Raw genomic sequence first — 20,198 nt, 5'->3', positions numbered from 1 at the left:
AGTGGGGCAAGGATATAAACTCCCCAAGCTCACCCCATGATGTACCCCCACAATCAAGGCTCTGTGTCATAAATGTTTCACAACCTCCCCAAATAACACCTGCAACTGGAGTAACTGGGGACTGAGTGTTCACACATAATTAGTCAATGTGTGGGCATGGGGCAGGAGGCAGGCAGGACAACCACAACGTAAGCAAAGGTTTCTTTTGGCTTGTACTTTGAAAGTCCAGGCCATCATGATGGAGAAGTCATGGCAGCAGTAGTATGAGGTGGCTAGTCACTTTGTAACTGCCATCAGGAAACTCCTTGAGATAAGTGCTGGTGCTCAGTTTACTTTTTCCTTTGCATTTAGTCCAAGACCCAAACCTATGAAATGATGCTGCCCACATTTAAGGTGAGTGTCCCATAGTTTATACAATCTAGAAACTCCCTTACAGACATGCCCAGAAGTATGTCTCCTATGTGATGCTAAATTCTGTCAAATTGACATCAATAAAAGCTTTCCCGGTAGGGAGATCTTAGAAAAATCATCCTACTGTGGGGTCTGTGTTAGTGTTATTTCTATTATAACATAGTGACAAGGATGTGATATAATTCGAAGATTTAATAGCTTTGTACAAATATCATGACTTCAAAATCAGTAGTTTAGTGATGAGATAATATGTTTTGCAGTCATTATTAATTAATGAGCAGGGCAAGATATTGAAACAAATAATGAACCAGTTGCTAGATGGATCTCATAATTCTATTAATAAAAATAAGTTAGATCAGTAATCTTTGTGATTAAAAAAACAAAGTAAAGTTAAATAAAGGAGCTACCTCTACTTCCAACTGGCCACAGAGTATAAGAAAGATTTTACTTTTCAGTGGGCTATGGTGATACATGCCTATAAATCCAACACTTGGAAGGTAAAGACATGAGGATCACTAATGCCAGGCTACTTTGAGCTACATACCTATATTCTATTTTTTAAAAAATGTGTATTTTTGCTTTTGCTATCTCTTTTATTTTTTCACTAGAATCACACAAATATTGTTTTCCCAGCATCACTTTATTGAGTTGCCAAAATGTTAATTAACAGTTTTTCTCTGTTATCATTATTATAACACACTTGCCTCTTGGCTCTGTATTTACAGATATTAACAAAGCCAGAATTGCTGTTGGTTTCTGAACCCAAACATGAGTAAGCAGCCATGCACATATTGTCTGTAAGGCCTGAAAAAACCCACAAGCCACGGGGAAGTGAAAGGGCCAACTCTAAGCCAAGGGAAGAGAGAGAGAGAGAGAGAGAGAGAGAGAGAGAGAGAGAGAGAGAGAGAGAGAGAGAGAGAGATGCAGCCACCATGTCTGCTTTTCTGAGGAGCATTGGTCTGGGAACTGATTCTATGAGGGACTGGGATGAGAAAGGAGACTAAAAAATTGTGCTGTAAGCCAGGCCCCTCTCCAAGTTCAATATGAGTTGCAGTCGTGATTCAATATCTTCTGAGCAGATGGACTCTGAGACTTGGGTTGCTAGGGTTGCTGGGAAATGCAGAAAATGGTGAAAAACTCTGTTGTTGTTTGTTTGTAAATTGTCCCTCACAGGCTTGTGTGTTTGACATTTGGTTCCCAGGTGGTAGTGCCAATGGAAAGTTTGGAACAATTAGGTGGCTTATTACTCGAGGAAGAGAATCCCTGGTGGTGAGGCTTTAAGTTGTATACCTGAGTTCAACTTTCTGTGTCTTCTCTGCTTCCTAACTATCAATGTGTATGATCATCCATCTACTGCTCTCGCAGCCATGCTTTGGCCATCATGACAGGTCATGTCACCTTGAACTATAAACCAAAGTAAATCCCTCCTGGCAAGAGAGTCTCAACAAAAGATTGTCTATATAAGGTTCACATGTTAAGTATATCTGTGTCTTGATTATGTTAACATGGGGAGACTTACAGTCAGGTCAGGGGAGACCTGAAAGTAGGTGGTATTACTCCCTAGTTTGGAGTAACATAATAATATAGGGCTAGGTAGTAGGCATGCATACATTTTTTTTCTCTCCTCCCTTGGCTGTGGATATAACTAGCTGCTTCAGTTGATTTTCCCATAGTGCTGGATTGTAATCTGGGATTGTAAACAAATAAATCCTTTCTCCCTTCAAGTTGTTTGTTAGTTACCCCAAGGGTGTATTTGGCCTTACAGTTCAAAATAGGTAAGAGTCCATCATAGTGGGGAGGGATGGAAGCAGGCAGATAGAAAAGTGAGAGCAGGAAACTGAGCACTCACATCCTCAATCACAAGCATAAAGTAGAAGGAGAAACAGTCAGTGACAGGAGGCTTGTACTCGCACAGCCTTCTCCTACTGATGTTTTTCCCACCCCAATCCCCCAAACAGCACCAGTATCGGGGGACCAAGCCTTCAGAAGCCCAATCCTGCAGGGGACACTTCCCATTCAAAGCAAGCAGTGCTGCTTTTGTCAAGGAATTTTATTACAGCAACTGGGCCAAAAACTAGGACACCCTCTTAAGCTGCTTGCAAGATATTTTGTCACAGTAATGAGAAATGGAAGTACTAGAGACAGATCTTATTGTCTGTTTGTGGAGGAGTCAGAGAGTTAGGTACCACCACAGAGACACAAGGCAAAGAAAGAGGCTCAAGTTCAGAAATACAGCAAGTTCCTTGGCTTTCAGCCATTACAGTCAAAATTCACCAATGAAAGAGGTAAATTAAAATCAAAGGTAAAGATCTTTCTAAAAATAGAAGTGATAGGAGAGATCGTGTTTGTAAAGCATAACTGACTAACTTTTTACTTTCAAACCTTTTTCTGTCTGTATTTGTAAAATGTTATTTTTATGTGTGTTTATTTAGTGTTTGTGTCAATGTGTTACATAGGAACATTGTTATATGTGGTGTACATCAAATATGTTCTGGACATTCTTTCCTTCCCTTCCCTTTCTTGACCCTCGCCTTCTCATTGTTCCCTGAGACAGTTTTGATTCTCTTTTCATGTCATATATACCTGTTTGATTTTATGTATTTATATGAAATGGAGGAAGCATAAATGAGAGAAAACATATAGCTTTTGTCTTTCTGAGACTTAATTCGTTTAGTATGGTTATCTCCCAGTCACCTCCATTATCCTGGAAGCTTAACTGGGTTCTCCTTTGTGAATGAGGAAGTTTACGTTGTACGCATTGTACATATGGCATGCTTTACTCATTCATTATTCTGTGGTAAAAAAGGTTGGATCTGTTCTTAGCTTTCTGAATAGCACTGAGACATGTGTTGATGTGTAAATGTCTCAATGACAGGCCAACTCGGAGTCCATTCAGTAAACAGTCATCAATAGACAGGAGTGATATTGATGGCTCATATGATGGACTGACTTTTAGGTTTTTTGTTGTTGTAGTTGTTTGCTTCCTTGTTTTCCTTTCTTTCCTTTTCCTTTTCTACATTTTTACAAAGGGTGGACCCACAATTGAATTTTATATAAAGAGTGAGCATATCAGTTGTATTTAAAACACTGAATTGAATATTGCCTCATCTTTAATGCAAACTATAACTTTTCCTTAAACTTCATGATGGCTGACCTTACGCATGGAAATAGTGTGCCCTGAAGTCCTTCCAGTTTACTTACTCTGTCCATTTCTATAGCTGTCTTTGGCTAGCTGTGTGACTTAAGTCTCTTAACCTCTCCAAGTCTTTATATTTCATCAATAAACTAAATAATAATTTTCTCATGTGGCTGTTATGAGCGGTAGATGTTAAAGATGAAATCCTTTGAACAATGCCTAAAGTATCTTAAGAATGACAAAAGTTGGTGACCAAGATTCTTACTTCACCAAGAAAAGCATTAAGTTGCTGTAGAGATGGCTCAGTGATTGAGAGCTCTGGTTGTTCTTGCATAGAACCCAGGTTTAAATCCCAGCATCTGCATGGCAGCTCCATTTTCATCCTCTCTTAGTACTCTGAGATACACATGCATATTCGTGATCAGTGTCTGAAGAGATGGCTTAGCAGTTAACAAGACTCCTGTTCTTCCAGAGGTTCCATGTTTGGTTCCCAGCACCCAAATCAGCTGGTTTGCAACCATCTGTGACTCTAGCTCCATGGGATCTAGGCTTGCTGTGCTGGCCTATAGCTGGAAGTTTTCCAGTGTCCTGCCCGGCCCCACACAGTCCAGATAAACCGCTCTCACCATGGTCCTTCAGCCACTTATAAAATTATCAGTCAGAAACTTATATTAATTATAATTGCTTGGCCATTAGCTTAGGATTATTACTGACTAGCTTTTACACTTAAATTAACCCATAATTCTCATTTATGTTTAGCCACGTGGCTTGGTACCTTTTCTCAATTCTGCCTTGTCATCTTGTTTCCTCTGTGTCTGGCTGGCAATTCCTGACTCAGCCTTCCTCTTCCCAGAATTCTCCTCATCTGCTTACCCTGCCCATACTTCTTGCCTGGCTACTGGCCAATCAGCATTTTATTTATCAGCCAATAAGAGCAACATTATTCACAGCATACAGAACAACATACCACAGCTTTCCCCCTTTTCTGTCTAATCAAAAAGGAAGGCTTTAACTTTAACATACTAAAATTACATATAACAAAACAGTTATCAAGCAGGAATTACAGTTACAATATCTAGTCTTTTTATATTTCGAAAATTCAAAGAAAATATTCTATTTACCCTTTATTTGTAAGTCTAAGGTTTCATATCTAACTTATCTTTTGTCAGAACCAAAGAAAATTATAACTATCTAGTCTTCAACTACATCAAAGACCCCAGAAGGATATAATATTACATAAGTAAATAGGAAACTCATTGTAAACAACTTCCAAGATTCTGGAAATGACAGAGACAGCTGCCTACCTGACAGTCATCCAAAGTTCCTCTGCAATGTTGGGGCATCCATCTTCAGCCCATAGGCCTAGTCTCTTAGTCACTTTTTCCTGTGTCCTGTAGAATATCTGGCAGTTTCTTCTGTGAAGCAGGACCCTGAAGGGCCATCTTGCCTCACAAAGTTCAGTGGTCACCTTTCTATGGGTCCTGCATATCTACTTTATACAACATACTGTCAAGCAGTTGACGCAAGGGCAATTTTTTGCCTAGAGGCTAACTTTTGCTACAAAGAAATCAAACTCTATAATGAATTTACTCAATGGCCATCATTCTCCTTTAAGTAATTGGTGTTGCCAAAAGCAGACATATCTCCTTGTCCAGAAAAGTCTAAGTTTTTAAAACATTTTAAATGCCATATTCTGTAAGTCTTTGAAGTGTTTGAAGATTATGTACCTAATTGAAATATAGCTATGTATACCTAGAAAACTTAACTAACATGACTATAAGTTTGATTATTATGGATGACTAATTATTAATCTGTATTTCTTAATTATACATTACAATTTCAAATGAGCTCCACAAACATAATGCCTTAAACAAGAGTAGAAATATACATACAGTATAACAAAATTAACTTTAAATTTATATCAATAAACTAAAATCCATAGCATTGTAAAACATTTCATATAAGTTGTTACTCTTTAAAAGTAGATTCAATAGTCTACCCTTCTATCCTATCATATCTATATCCTATCCTCCTTTTTTCTTTAGAAATATATTGACTAGACCAATAATAATTTGTAACCAACCTCTAAACAAAGACAAATATCCGTAGTCCAGTTTTTGGGAATATGGGCATAGTGTTCTAGTCTACTTCATGCTGATAGGGGGTGCTGGTAGTCTTATGGGGATCCTGAGAAAATTTGAGATAATGGTCAAGTCCTGAGAAGACTGGCTATAACCTTTGTTGATAGGTACCATCTGTTAAGGTTCAGGAGGTCTGGCTTGATAAAATATGATCCATCTTAACCTGGAACTAATCCATAGCCTCTTGCTTCCTGTGAAAACAAAAACAGAGCCTCCTTTCCAAAGTAAGATATCCTTAGGTCCAAATTTTGAGGTCAAGATACCTTTAAAATATTCATATTGGTTTAACTCAGCAACCTTTATGATTAACGTCTTTCTGCAGTTAAAAATCCCAAAGACATTATAATCCAGATTCTTTGTGTGATTTTCATCTTTATGTGGCTTATTTTTATATTACTTTTACTTTCTCTTCAGACTTTAATTTTTAAAACTATTTATTTATATAACTGTCTGTATTCATTTTCCTCTCTCTTCCAAGCATACGTACATTTTTACACACATTGTAAACTGTTTAGGGTTTATCCCATCTGAATTTGTCTTATTGTAAATGTATTTCTTTAAACTGCAGCATTACTAGGACTGAAATGGCAGCTTTGGCTGCTGTCTCCACACACCTCAGCTTTCCAACATGGCAGAACTACATTTACTGCCAGCTCTGGGGAAGCCATGCTCATCACTGACTCTGTGAAGTAGTAGGTCTATGCTTCCACCCAGCAGCCTGTAGCCCAAAAACCTTTTTAATTTTTTTTTTTTTTTGGTACTACCAAGAGCTAAATCCACTGTGCAGTGTACTGCCCAGCTTGGAGACACCTCTGTGCACTGTGGTGGGAATCCATCATGCTGCCCTCAAGCCCATATGCTGTGAACCTGCCATACTGTTGCTCAAGTCTGCATGCCACGGTGTATCTATACCTTGGCTTCTCTTATCTTGTCCCTCATGAGACATGAAGTAGAAAGCTGTTTTGGGCTCCATTACTGTGTGTAGTGGGTAGCCATTCCAGCTTGGTTCTGGAAGTTCCAACCCCCATTGAGACTCTGGCAACTGTCACGCCTACGAGGCGGGGCGAGGGGAGGCGCCTGGGGACCCGAGAGCTGGATGGGCCAGCGCTCGCTCTGGGCGCGCTCTCGGTGCCGGAATGCTGACCGGTGCAGATTGACTGTGCAGAGCTCCGGAGAACACCGCTGGACTGCATTACACCTTCCCCAGACCCTGCGACCTACCCATTACTTAATTTGTGAGTTACGCCATTAAATAAATATCCTTTTAACTACGTGGAGTGGCCAAAATAATTTCTCCAATAACTGTGTGTTTAGAAGCCCTTTTTAAACTCTTTTAGGCCTTATGGAAATTCAAGAGCCCCATCTTGGTTCTCCAAATGTAGTCAGAACTTCTCCAGTGTCCTGCTTGGCCTGTGATAGGGACAAATCTCTCCTGCTCACATCCCCCAAGTAAACACACAGAGGCTTATCTTAATTATAACTGCTTGATCATTATCTCAGGCTTATTACTGGCTACCTCTTACATTTAAATTAACCCATAATTCTCATATATGTTTAGCCACATGGCTTGGTACCTTTTCTCAGTTCTGCCTTATCATCTTGTTTCCTCTGTGTCTGGCTGGCAACTCCTGACTCAGCCTTCCTCTTCCCAAAATTCTCCTCATCTGCTTACCCTGCCTATACGTCCTGCCTGGCTACTGGCCGATCAGCATTATATTTATCAGCCAATAAGATCAACACACATTCACAGCATACAGAATGACATCCCACAGTACTAGCTTCTGCTGGAATCTGTACACAGATGGCATGCACAGATATAGACACACTTACATACACATCAATAAAAAAAAATCCTTTAGCACACAGACAAAGAAATAAACCAACAGGAGTTGAACCCTTGTCCCACCTGTGTCTCTTGCCACCAAGTCTCCACAGTAGGCTACAGCTCTAGGAACCTTTGCTTCTCAAGGCTCCTGCTTCTATGATGATATCCCACTACCTTTTCCTTGGCTTATTGGCAGATGATTCATCTAAACTAGACCTTCCATACTCTAGAAGGAATCTTTTCTTTATTCCCAGGACTAGGTATAGGCTTGGTCTTTGCATTCACATCCTGGTTTGTCTTGACATCTGTGGTGATATATTGTATACCCTAATAAAATTTGCCTGAAGATCAGAGAACAGAACAAGCCACTAGATTAAACACAGAGGACAGGCAGTGGCCTAGCACTTGGGGGGCAGAGATCCATCTGGATCTCTGTGAATTCAAAGCTACCCTGGACTACATGAGATCCACTCAGTCTAGGAGAGAAACAGAGCCAGGCAGTGGTGGCACACAACTTTAATCCCAGTACTTGGGAATAACACAGGTTTAATCCCAGCACTAAGAAAGAAGTAATATGGTTGGTCAGAGAAAGGTATATTTGGTGTGAGGAGACAGGAACTAGAGCTTTTTTGGCTAAAGCTCTTTCAGTTAAAGCCTTTTCAGGCTGGAGTCCTAGAGGTAAGAGGTGGCTGTGGCTTGTTCCTTTGTCTCTCTGATCTTTCAGCATTTACCCCAATATCTGGCTCTGGGTATTTTATTCAAAGACCATTTAACAATTCATGTCACAGACATCAGCTAAATGTGAACATCTAAATGTTCTTCCTAGACCTAGAAAATGGCTGGATAGCTATTATCACAAATGCATGGAGCCTAGAAAGGCAGAAAAGGATAAAGCTAAGAAGCACACTGAGGGTCATGATGAGGAAGGAATTAGGTGCCCAGTGTGGTTTGGGAGAGAGTGTTAAAGAGACAAGAATCCATCACCTCAGCAGCAATGACTCAATGCATTTCTACCTCTTTCATTAATTATATTTCCTCTCATTTCTCTTTATTTCTTCATTTATTTATTTGGTTTATTTGGTTTTGAGATGGGGTCTTGCTCTGTAGCCCTGGATGGCCTTGAACTCACAGAGATCTGCCTACCTCCTAAGTCCATGGATTAAAGACATATGCCACTATACCAGACTAGTGTGTGTGTGTGTGTGTGTGTGTGTGTGTGTGTGTGTGTGTGCGCGCGCGTGCGCGCGCGCACGTGCATCTGTTCCTGTGTGTGTATGTGTACATGTATGTCCAATGCTCACAGAATCCAGAGGAGGATCATAGCTGAAGTTAGAGACGGCTTTGAGTCACCCAACTTGGGTGCTGGGAACCAAACTCAGGTTCTCTGGAAGAGCAGTATGCACTCTTAACTGCTGACACATCTCTCTAGCCCTTGCCATTTCTTTCTTATTGTCTTGAATGTTTCTCTCTATGACGACTCCAAGTTCTGAATTCTCTGTTGACTTAGATTATAGGGTATTTTCTAGAAATTATATAGTAGGCATGGATACTAATCAGAGGTTCCCACTACTTTTGGGAAAATGCACATTGCTTCCTTTTTCTTTTAAACACGCATCTTTGAGCTCTCTTTAATTGTCCTAATTGTTCTAACCCCGTCTGCCTTCTCTGTATCCACTGTCTGATGGGCCAGAGCAGAGCAGCTGTCTCATTTATGTAATTCAGCAATCGTTCAGAGAGACTGAATTGTGAACACAATTGTTCCTAGGTATAAATAGCAGCAGGCTGGATAATCTCATCTGTAGCTTCCATTCAGAACCCTCACAAACGCTTTTGTTTCATGAACAGTTCAGATCCTTGCTCCTCTACCCCACCATGGAAATGTATGTGATATGCATTTAGCCAACAATTGTATTAAAATGGCCTAATTCTAGGTCTTCATGCCATCACCTGTGTGTCATGCATACCTGCATTCAGTAGGCCCTATACAAGTAGACTAGAAAAAATCTGGGTGCTGAAATCAGTGAAGCCTAGGGCCTGTGAACTCTGCAAAGATATATGAAAATTTTAGTTATTTCCTCATTGCTGTGAAAACTTCCTGGCCAAAGCCGCTTAAGGATAGAGAAGGAAGGGTTTATTTTGGCACACAGTTTGAGGGCACAGTCCATCATGGAGGGGAAAGCATGACAGCCGGAACATGATACAGGTGGTCACATCGCATCCACAGTCAGGAAGCAGAGAGGTGAATTCTGGTTCCCTATTCATTTCTGCTTTTTATACAGGGTAGGAACCCAGCCCAAGGAACGATACTGCCTGTGCTTATGGTGGCTCTTCCTCCCTCCATTAAACAAATCCAGAAAGTCTCTCACAGACTGAGTGATTGCCCAGTATACTTCACCTCCTAACAGAGCCTCACCAGGGTTTTAACATTGAACATATTGGCCATTGGTGGAAATTTAAGATACAAACCACATAACACTGTAAACTCCAGGGATCACATGCAAGTTTTAACTTAGACAGCTTGACCCTGTAGCAGCAAGGTTTTTTTTTTCTCCTTATATCGTTAGCCAAATTACTGCAATATAAATTGAGTTAAGCACACAAGGGGGAAAAACACATCATTTACATTGTAGAATTTCTAAGAGTCGTTCAAAATGTTCATCTTTCAATTACTGACAACTACCAACTTGCTAGTAACTAATAACATTGTATATTGGCAGTAACATTAGTTGGCATGTTTTACCTCACTTAAACCTCAAAATGCCATAGAGATACTTTCACATCTGTGCTTATTGCTAAATTGCCTACAATAGTGAGGAATTGGAATGCCCATAAACTAAAGGAGGTCTAGTGCAGATGTGTCATTTATACACACACACACACATACACACACACAAACACACACACACATATATGACACTTATCAAAGTATAAATGAAAACAAAATTGTGAAAGAAAAATGAATGGATCTGAAAGTATTAGATTATGTTATGAGAAGGCAAAAATTGCACTGTTTCTTTCATACACAAATCCTAATTTTTAATGTTAGTGTGTACTAAAGTAGATCTAGGAGAAAAGATGAGGAGGAAGAGAAAAACACCTTAAACCAATTTTGTTTGAAAAATGTATAAAGCATGGTCAAATGAACTTATTGACCATCTCAACTCAGCTTCATTCTACATGAAATTAGAAGGAATTTGGCATGACAGATTACAGGTGAATTTAATTAAGTGTATGTGAAGCACCATGAGGAAACTTGAATCAAATAATATCATTTCCTGTGTAAATGTACGGATGGCCACATGAGGGGAGAGCAAGAGAGGAGGGAGGATGGAAAGAGGAAGAAGAGGAGGAGGGGAAGGGGGGAGGACACATGAGGGACCCTTGCTAAAGTAGCACAAGGTCTAACTAAACAGACAGAAATATAACAAAGTGAACTACAGAAAAGGAATGTGTTCTAGCAGGAGAAAGAAGGAAGGAAGTCACAAAAATGAAATCATGTACTCTGAAATTATGGGATGACCCCTGACTAAAGAAAGCCCCAAGCCTCATCCTGAAAGGAACGATGAACCCAAACACAGCACCAAATTCTAGGTGTAGGATCCCATGGAGACCAGGACAGGGGTGGATGACCTCAGTCTATGCTGAAAGCATAGAATAATCATGAAATAATGCCATCTTTCTTCAGGTGCACAGTATGAAATAGGAAGTCCCTTGCCCCATTTAATGTCAGTTTGTTAATTTTTCCAGGTGGACTAAACTGAAGTTCTGCACAGCACCTCATGCTGCTTGGACAAATACCTGGCAACAGTAATTTCAAAGAAGAGTTTAGTGTGGCACACAATTCAAGGTTATAACCCATCATAGCAGAGTAGGCATGGCAAACAGAGGCTTAAGGCAGCTAGTCATATTGAGTCCATAGTCAGGAAACAGAGAGAGATGAATGCACATTAGATCATGTTCTTTTTTTCCATCCAGTCTGACCATTAAAGTGGGTCTTTCTGCCTCAACAAATATAATCTAGATAAACCCTCACAGACATCACAGAGGCCTTGTTGCCTAGGTGACTAGATCCTGTCAAATTGACATCAGTGTTAACCATCACACCTCCAGGCTTGATTACTGATTTCTATTTGGGGCTATGTTACCTTGCTTGAGTTTCCTTCCTCTTCCCAATTCTGCAATATTAATGCAAGCATAGATATTGGGAGAAGAGAAAGTGTAAATCTGATCACTCTGTCAGTAAAGAGAATTTGTAATCATGACCACAGAAAGTCACCTCTCCGTCACTGCTTACAGGAGCATCTCAGTGGTGTTGCTGCTGTTGGGTAAACTAAAGCATATGGGCACCAAGACTATTCCCCAAGAACTAAGAGTGTCTTGGATGAAGTCTTTTCTGTGTTTATTGCAGCCTAATTCTCACATGGGAATGTGAGGAAGCATTTCGTGTCTACTGTTGGAAGAGACTCTTAATCCTTAATTCCTGTTGTGGTTAAAGCTAGCTGTGAAAAGCATAAGGAGTTTCCTATGTACCACCCACTCTATATCTCTTATACAGTAGAGAGCACAGCAAAGGGCCCTTTCAATAGTGATGATGACCACTCAGAAACATCTACTTGAGAATTTTTTTGAGTAGATCTTATAGTAGTCTATAAGAGGGAGAAGATGGTGACTCAAATCCTACCCCAGAAAAAAAAAAAAAACCAAAACTAGGACCACGGTGCTTAAAATGTTGGTTTAAAATGAAACCAACCAACTTTATCCATTTGACATATTTAATTCAAAGGAGCTGTGAACCCTTTTCTTTGTTTTGGTTCTTTGACAGCCAGAAGTGGCTAGTTCTACTTTTTAAGTATTCCAAACTCATGCTCTATCCAATGAGAAAAACAAAACATTTGTATTTTCTCAATTATTGAGGAGAAAACAATGTAATTCTAATAAATATTTTCCCCTTGGAGTACTGAGTCTTTTATCTTTAATTCCTAATTCATAATAAGCCAGAGAATGATAATTAGCTCATTTCCTTCTTCTATAAATATTTTCCTCTTAAAAAATACACTGTTTGGGCTGGACTTCTTGGCTCACATCTGTAATCTAAGCACTTGAGAGGAAAAGGCAGGGGGATCACTTTGAGTTCTAGGCTAGCCTGAGATAAAAAGTGAGGCATTATTTCAAAAAAGGAAGGGGGCACAATACAGTGTAGCATGTTCATTCCAGCTTTAAACTATACACATGTACACAAGCATGTTCTGGCACACACATGTATAAACACACATTTGGTGCAAAGTAGCATTGCTCTTAGTTCCCCTATGAACCAATTGGTCTGATAGGTCTGCTCTCATAGGGCAGTTCTCTCATCTCTTTTGTTTAATAATTAATAATCAAGAGTTTGTTCATTCATTCATTCTAAGTTTTGTGAAGACAGAAATAGAAATGGAAAGTTCTCTTTTTCCCATATTTGAATAAATACTTGAAAAAGCTTTGCTGTTATAATTATTGACAATCCAAACTGCTAAATGATACTGACCTTACTTGTAATAGATAATGTGAGATGATGGGTTATGTAGGCAGGTCACCTTGTGAAAGTTCATACCAGACTGCCTTTCCCTGGAGAGAACAAGTCCTCTAGGATTTTAGTATTTGAATACCATGAAATTCTACCAGAACTAAGATACCAGGGGACTCCTGCACATTCACTAAACCCATAAGAGAGCAGTGTATACAGTTCTTAAAAGTTACCACCAGAAAGGAAACTTTTGTGTGCTTATTTATTTCTCTCCCAGTTGTGCTGAGTTATAAAACATACTTTTGAAAAGTGTCAAATAGCCTACAGTTATTTGGTGATGTTGAATATTCTTAATGGACTGTTTTATCTTGCATAGCCAGGTTGGGATGGTAACAATGAAGTCTCCTGTCTGTTATCAAAGCCACTCAATATGCTGAACTACAGTGACAAACTCTCAGTATCCATCCTCCTGAAGCTTAATGTTTGCAGAAGATATTCCAAAGCCTTCTGAGCAACACACTACTGACCCTTCAGCACTGTTGTCATGGGAGTTCCTTTCTGAAGTGTTGCTGTAACCAATACTTTCTCATTATTGCTAGAATTTGTTTTCTAAATGTATTACCATTTAACTCTAAGCTTTTGACCCCTGCATGGTCCTCAGGAGTATTAAAAATAGAGTCCATGCTCTCTTGTGTATACAAACATGTGGGTACATACACACACGTGTGCATGTATATATCGAGGAGGCCAGAGGACAATTCCTTCTCTCTTTCCCCAGTCTTTGGCCACTTAGATTTTGTGTCAGGATCTTTCTTTTGCCTGGAGCTCACCAAGTAGGCTATGCTGGCTGACCAGGGATCCCCAGGGCTACCTGTCTCCATCTCTCAGCAGCAAGATCACTGGCATCTTGTATATGCACTAGCACAAGCACACACAGTTCTTTTTTAAGGTGGGTTCTTGAGGCTGAAACTTAGGTCCTCATGCTTACATAGCAAGCATGGACTAAGCCAGAGTTCAAACTTACTATTATTTATAGCTGACCCACTTTCCCTTGCAGGTACAGCACTTGTCCCTCTTCTCACCACCTCTCTGCATGTATGAGTCTGGATCTTTCTGTTAGCCAATGTGTCCAGTTGCTGTCCAAGCTAGTCCTTTTGGCTTCTACTCCTCCCACTGAAAATGTTCATTTCGTTGATTGCATTCTCCAACTTCTTGATTCAGGTTGCTACTTTATGCTGAGAATCCTCTGAGCATCCATGTCTGACTGTTCATCACACTATTCCTTCCTGTGTTGTTCATCTACTACATTGTGGAAAGGTGAAGTACTTTGTGCATGTTCTGTAAGACATTCACACTTCCCCTTTACTGCAGTCACCATGGGTTTCTAGAACATCTGCTTGTCAAGGGCAGAAACTGGAGTTTGCTATTGAATGCTAAATAGTAGATCTTATGAATACCTAAACAAACAATATATAGTCATTTTTGGTTGTTTCCCTTATTGCATGATGGTTTCTGACATCATGGTCTAATTGAAGGGAGTGTGAGGAGAGAGATACCAGCAAATGGCAGTGAGCCTGTTCCAATGAATTACTACCACAGATATATTTAAGAGCCATTTCTTACGACTCTATCAGTTCAATTTCTGTTGTCTGGGCACTTAATAAAGAAAGTAAGGTTTTATTTAGCTTATAGTTTTGAAGGCTGAATTGTCAAGATAACAATCCACATGAGTCCATCCTTTTGTGGAGCCCCCCTCCTTTGCTGGGCCACAATGTGGCAGAGGATATCATGACAGTATTGTGTGAAAACAGGAGAATGTAAACGATGAAGCAGGAAGCCACAGAGCAAGGAGCTTCCAGCTTTGTTATTTTTATACCAACTTCCTCTCTTGGGAAATAGTTCACTGTACATGAGCTGAATCTCCTATGAGGCTGTGGACCCAAGACCTTGTACTTTTTAGTGGTTCCCACACTTGGGATTCCCACCACCTCTATACTGCCATATTGTGAACCAAGCTTCTAGCACATCAACCCTGGGGGATCAAACCACATCCAACCATGGCAGCTACATATCTGTTAGAATAGCAGAGAAATACCACAACAATATAAATGCATATAACAAAACCACAGAGTCAGCCGCACCCACTACTCTACTCAAGGATTTGGGGTTCTTGGAAACTAGATCGTGTTGGCAAGGAAGAAGAACTGAATTTCCACCTTATAACTCCTTACAAAGATAAAGGTAACTCACCAATCTGACTCCTGGATGTTTGTAACAGACAAATGAATACATCTCCCTTTTTTATGAATATGCATCAAAGAAGCTTTATCCATAACCTCAAAAAAAAAAACAGAAAAATGTCCTTCTGCTTATGACTTGCAAACAATATAGGTATAACCTCCCTAAGAAAATATTATACAATGATACAAACAAATTGCTGATATATTTATCAAACCAGGAAAAATGCAAGTTCATGGAAATCAGCAACTCAAACAGTTGCATATTCTGTGATGGCTCTTAAGAAAGCCAACTGTATAGGGACATAGAACAGTTTTATGTCTCAGAGGTAATAGAAAATGGACATAAAGGAACATAAGAGAATATTTGTGGAGATGGACATTTTCTATGTCTTGATTGTATATTTGTCAAAACTCATAGATGTCTACATAGAAAAGAATGGATTTTACCAGAAGTAAGTTATATGTTGATAAAATTGACTGGGGGTACAGATTTGTTCAGTGAATCTATCTGCCAACTCTGCAATCAATACATCAGGAGACAATATGAGTCATTACTAGGCATATAATTTATACGTGTGGCAGTTAAGTCAAAATGCAAAGTAAGCATGAAAAAACGGAAGAAAACTCAATATGCTTGAATTCCTAAGGTGGTCTTTGGTTTATCTCTCCCTTGAAAGGTGAATGAAATGCAAACAGGTTGTAATCAAAGGTGATGGGTGAAGCTCTGACTGTAAAGTGCACAGATAATGAAATGAGTTTCTGAGCTGGCTCCAGTTCATAGATGCACTTAGCAGAAACTCAGCAATCAATCTAAAAGGCAACCCAGAGCTTGGCTGCAGGTGGCCGAGTTCTTTTGTTCTTCTAGTACCCATATGCTCATGAAGAAGCTCAGTGATAGACAGAAAAATGGGGTGGATGGTGACTGAAGGGGTCCCTGCTGGTGTCATACAGGAAGCAAACCCCACAAGAGATAAGAATGAAAACCGGGTGTAGATTGGCCTCGTCAACCTGAATCAGACTTTTTCAGGGAGTCTAACAACACGCGGCTTATTCTCAATGTATTTAGACCCAGTATAATTTGAAAAAAAAAAGTTTCCTGATGTAATACAATCCCTGGTGTACAAAAAAAAGCATAATTACATAATTACATAATTACATTGAAACACAACTCAGGGCACATGTCATTTCTCCCAAAAAGATTGGTTCTAGAGATAGGCTACCTATACAATGTTAAGGGCCTAAGGGTCTGGCCTGGTCTATTTGGACTATTAGCCACCTCTGGTCCTGATTATGGGAGCTTGGGAGAGCATCTGGTTCTCAGGGTCATTAAATTACTAGCCACCTCTGGTCTTGGTTGTAGGAGCTTGATATGGCCTTGCCCAACAGATAGCACAGACCACCAATCAGTTAATCACTTCCAATTCTCATGTTTCTGGATGGAAGAACAGGATTTTCACTTTTCCCATTGGAAAGACAGTCATATATGCTTAACATTACTAGTTTCTCTGGAGATCTGTAGTCATAAGGACCTGCTATGCTCCCAATAGGTAGTTGGGATGACCAGTAGTGTGGTAGATAAAAGAGCACAATTCTTGCATACATAATACACACCAGATATCAGCCTCTGTGCCACTTGTGAGATCAATGCATGACAGAAATACCTTGGTAATTTCAGAGACACTGAAACACTGAGGAGCCACTCACCCAGCAGGCTGGTAGAAGGTGAACTGAGAAGTGAGAATTCCAGCATGGTTAACAGCTGCTTATGACCTTTCTCCCTGGCAATTTTCTAGGATTCTCAGCAGAACCATTTTGTGGCCCTTGGTTTCACCTGATCAGATTATCTTACCCAAGACACCCAGGAGCCAATTTAAAATCTCACTAATAAAAAAAAATTAAAAAAGAAAGAAAGGAAAGGAAAACAAAAAGACTTCTTAGCAACCCTTTCCCGTGTAAGTTGGGAGCCACCAAACTAGAATATATGATATCTGCTAAGACACTTAATTGTGATTCTCCCTTGATGGCCTTATTATATCTACACTGGGGTATGTCTTAATTTAGGCAACTCTTTAGAGAGAAGCCCATATCCATGCTCATGAGTGTGGTTTTATGTTCTTCTTGAATGTCACAGTCTGAAGGAACAACCATTAATATCATTCACTTGCCTTTCTTGAACATCCCCTGGTATAACAGGAAAAGAACCATTGCCTTAGGACATCCCTGCTGTTTCAAGAACTTGTTCACGGGGAGACATCAACAGCATCTACCCCCTCCTTGTAGGGTATCAATAACAAACTAAAGGACAATGCTGTTAGATTTTATCCTGGGAAACCAGTGACTTGATGAGACTTGTTTACAGAGTTAGGAGAGAGGCTTCTTACAGGTACATGGGTGAATCAAAAGGAGACACAATTCAGCTTCCTCCATCACTGATAATTTCTCTGAGCTACACAGATGAAGGCCCTCTTCAATTAACCTATTCCAGCCCATATACTCTAGAACTCCAAGACCATGTGGAGTTAAGGCAAAATTTTATACAAGCATCTGGGAGGAGCACTGAGCATATGAGGTGAGGCTCCAGTGACCCTCTCAACCCATTCTCCTGTGAAGGAATGTCAACAATCAAGCCCTGCTATGATGGACCCTCAGAAGCTATACAGCTGATGAAGATGATGAAATTAATAAAGATATTGAATGAAGATAGCTGCTATTTTGCTCATATCATGCTTTACAACACTTTCCCTGTAGATGTCATTAACAGCAATGGGTGTCTAAGGATGGGAGATTTACTAAGGACAAGCACAGTCACATCTTTGAACATTTCTCAAAGTCACCAAACACTCATGCATGTACTTCCTTGTCTTCTCTAGCATCCCTAGCCGTTTTCTGGTACAATAGTAGTCATGTTTCTTTTTCTACTCCAAATGTATAATTGGACTGTCAAATCTAATTCATCAATGGTATATTGTTTTCTCTTTCTGTCAATAATGATGTGATATGATCAAATAACCAAGTATAATGTTGTGGTGAAAATAAATGCTGGGGTTAAAAGGAAAGTCAAGGTTAAAATGGTGAGGTCAGGAACACTAGGGTTGAGAAACACCAGGGTTTGTAGTTGGCTATGAGACAGCCAAACTAACCAGAAAAGAGGAAGGACAGGGTTCCCAGAAGACAAATATAATGTCAACAAGTGGGTGAGTCCTGTGAAGTCCCCCTGAGACACATGCAAGACACTGTTGTCCTTTTATATAATGTTCACTGTGGACAAGAACAACTTCTAAAACCCCTTCACTTACTCCAGGAAGGAGACCTCTTCAGTTCATCCCAAAGACAAGTTGCTAAATATGAGGCAACTAAGAAAACTGCAGCTACATTTTTGTGATTGTCATGAGTTCCCATGGTGTAGTATTTATCTGCTCATCGAGATTTAATTAACAGCTAGCAGACCCAACCAAGGTCAAAGACCAGCAACACATGCAATGTCAGCAACAAGCAGCGCTGGGCAAGGCTAGTGGCTAGGCGTTCAGCCAAGGTCAGTACCTAACAATCAAGTCGAAGATGGACAGAGAAGGGCTTCAGCTCCCCTTATTATGATCATCCCCGTGATTGGAACAGAGAGCCATTCCCAGAGTATACCCCACCTATTGACTCATCTGTAACATATAGAAATATGACAAATTTCAGTAAAATTATGTCACTCTTTTTTTTTTGATTTATTTATTTATTATATATACAGCATGTGTCACTGCAGGCCAGAAGAGGGCGCCAGATCCCATTACAGATGGTTGTGAGCCACCATGTGGTTGCTGGGAATTGAACTCAGGACCTCTGGAAGAGCAGCCAGTGCTCTTAACCTCTGAGCCATCTCTCCAGCCCAAAATTATGTCACTCTTGAAAAAAGCCCCTAGGCTATCAGGTCAAGATACCCTTCCTGTCACATGGGAGTACTAATCATCCTAGCAAACACATTTCAGGGCTCTCCCTTGGAATGAAGTTCCACTTGCTTACTTTCTACAGTAAATCCCCAAATCTCTATTCTTTCAGATTCCTTTATATATTCAAACTTCTTTTTAAAACTCACCCTTCTTTGTGCATGATATTCACTCAATGAGTTTACAAAACAAAGGATCCAAAAACATTGGTGCAGGGCAGGATTTGGCAAACGCCTAGCATCCTGACTCCAACTCCAGAGATAAGCATCCTGACTCCCACTCCAGAGATAAGCAAGGCAGAGAAGAAAATGAATCCTTTGCATCCAAAACCCTGGTTTCCCCTTCCTTGTCAATGGGACTTAAAGTTCAAAAGAAAAGTTGCATATGAATATTTTCTTGGAGAGGAAAACAATTAAGATAATCTCAACCCATCAAAACCATTGACAAAATGCTTGCATTTTTTTTTTTTCTAAAAAGCTATGATTTTCACTAGTTTGGCTATTTGTCCCTATGCTTTTTCCATTCTACCAGGCTGGACTGACTCCCCAGGGAAGATCTTGCCTTGGAGGAGGTAGGAATGGGGGCTGGATTCGGGGGGAGGACAGGGGAGTGGGAGGAGGGATGACGGGTGAATCCGTGGTTGATATGTGAAATTAAGTCAATTATAAAATAAAAATACTATAAAATTTTATTTTCATTAAAAGCAAAACAAAGTAAAAAAAAAGCTGTGATTTTCAATGTGATGAAGTGTGCCGATGTCAGAGCACCTCTCAATCAGTTTCATGTACACTCACAACAATATGACATTATGATATAAAATAGATTGTCTATTCCATTAGGCTTCCATTTTGCTATCTTCCCCCATTCTACTGTTATCTCTTAGCTTAGAACATCAAAAAGTTGACAGATGGATGTGTACACTTTTGTTTCTGGTTGTTTCACTTAAAGAGTGTGTTATAAAATAATGTAAAAGTTACCCATGTGAGCACATCAGTGGTTCATTTAGTGCT

The 20,198-nt window shown here is 39.9% G+C and overlaps 1 long non-coding RNA gene across 1 annotated transcript; it reads left to right on the top strand.

Annotated features, from left to right (window-relative positions):
- Window positions 1–304: 304 nt before the first annotated feature.
- On the top strand, window positions 305–12,490 carry LOC143273168 (uncharacterized). Its single transcript, XR_013051077.1, has 4 exons — window positions 305–393; window positions 1,137–1,183; window positions 1,613–1,680; window positions 11,261–12,490. It is a non-coding gene; the product is annotated as an uncharacterized LOC143273168 (long non-coding RNA).
- Window positions 12,491–20,198: the final 7,708 nt, after the last annotated feature.

The sequence above is a fragment of the Peromyscus maniculatus genome, chromosome 5 (assembly GCF_049852395.1).
Source record: "Peromyscus maniculatus bairdii isolate BWxNUB_F1_BW_parent chromosome 5, HU_Pman_BW_mat_3.1, whole genome shotgun sequence".
NCBI lineage: Eukaryota > Metazoa > Chordata > Mammalia > Rodentia > Cricetidae > Peromyscus > Peromyscus maniculatus.
The sequence above is the reverse complement of the archived record's forward strand: the minus strand, read 5'-3'. Positions and strand labels throughout refer to the sequence as shown.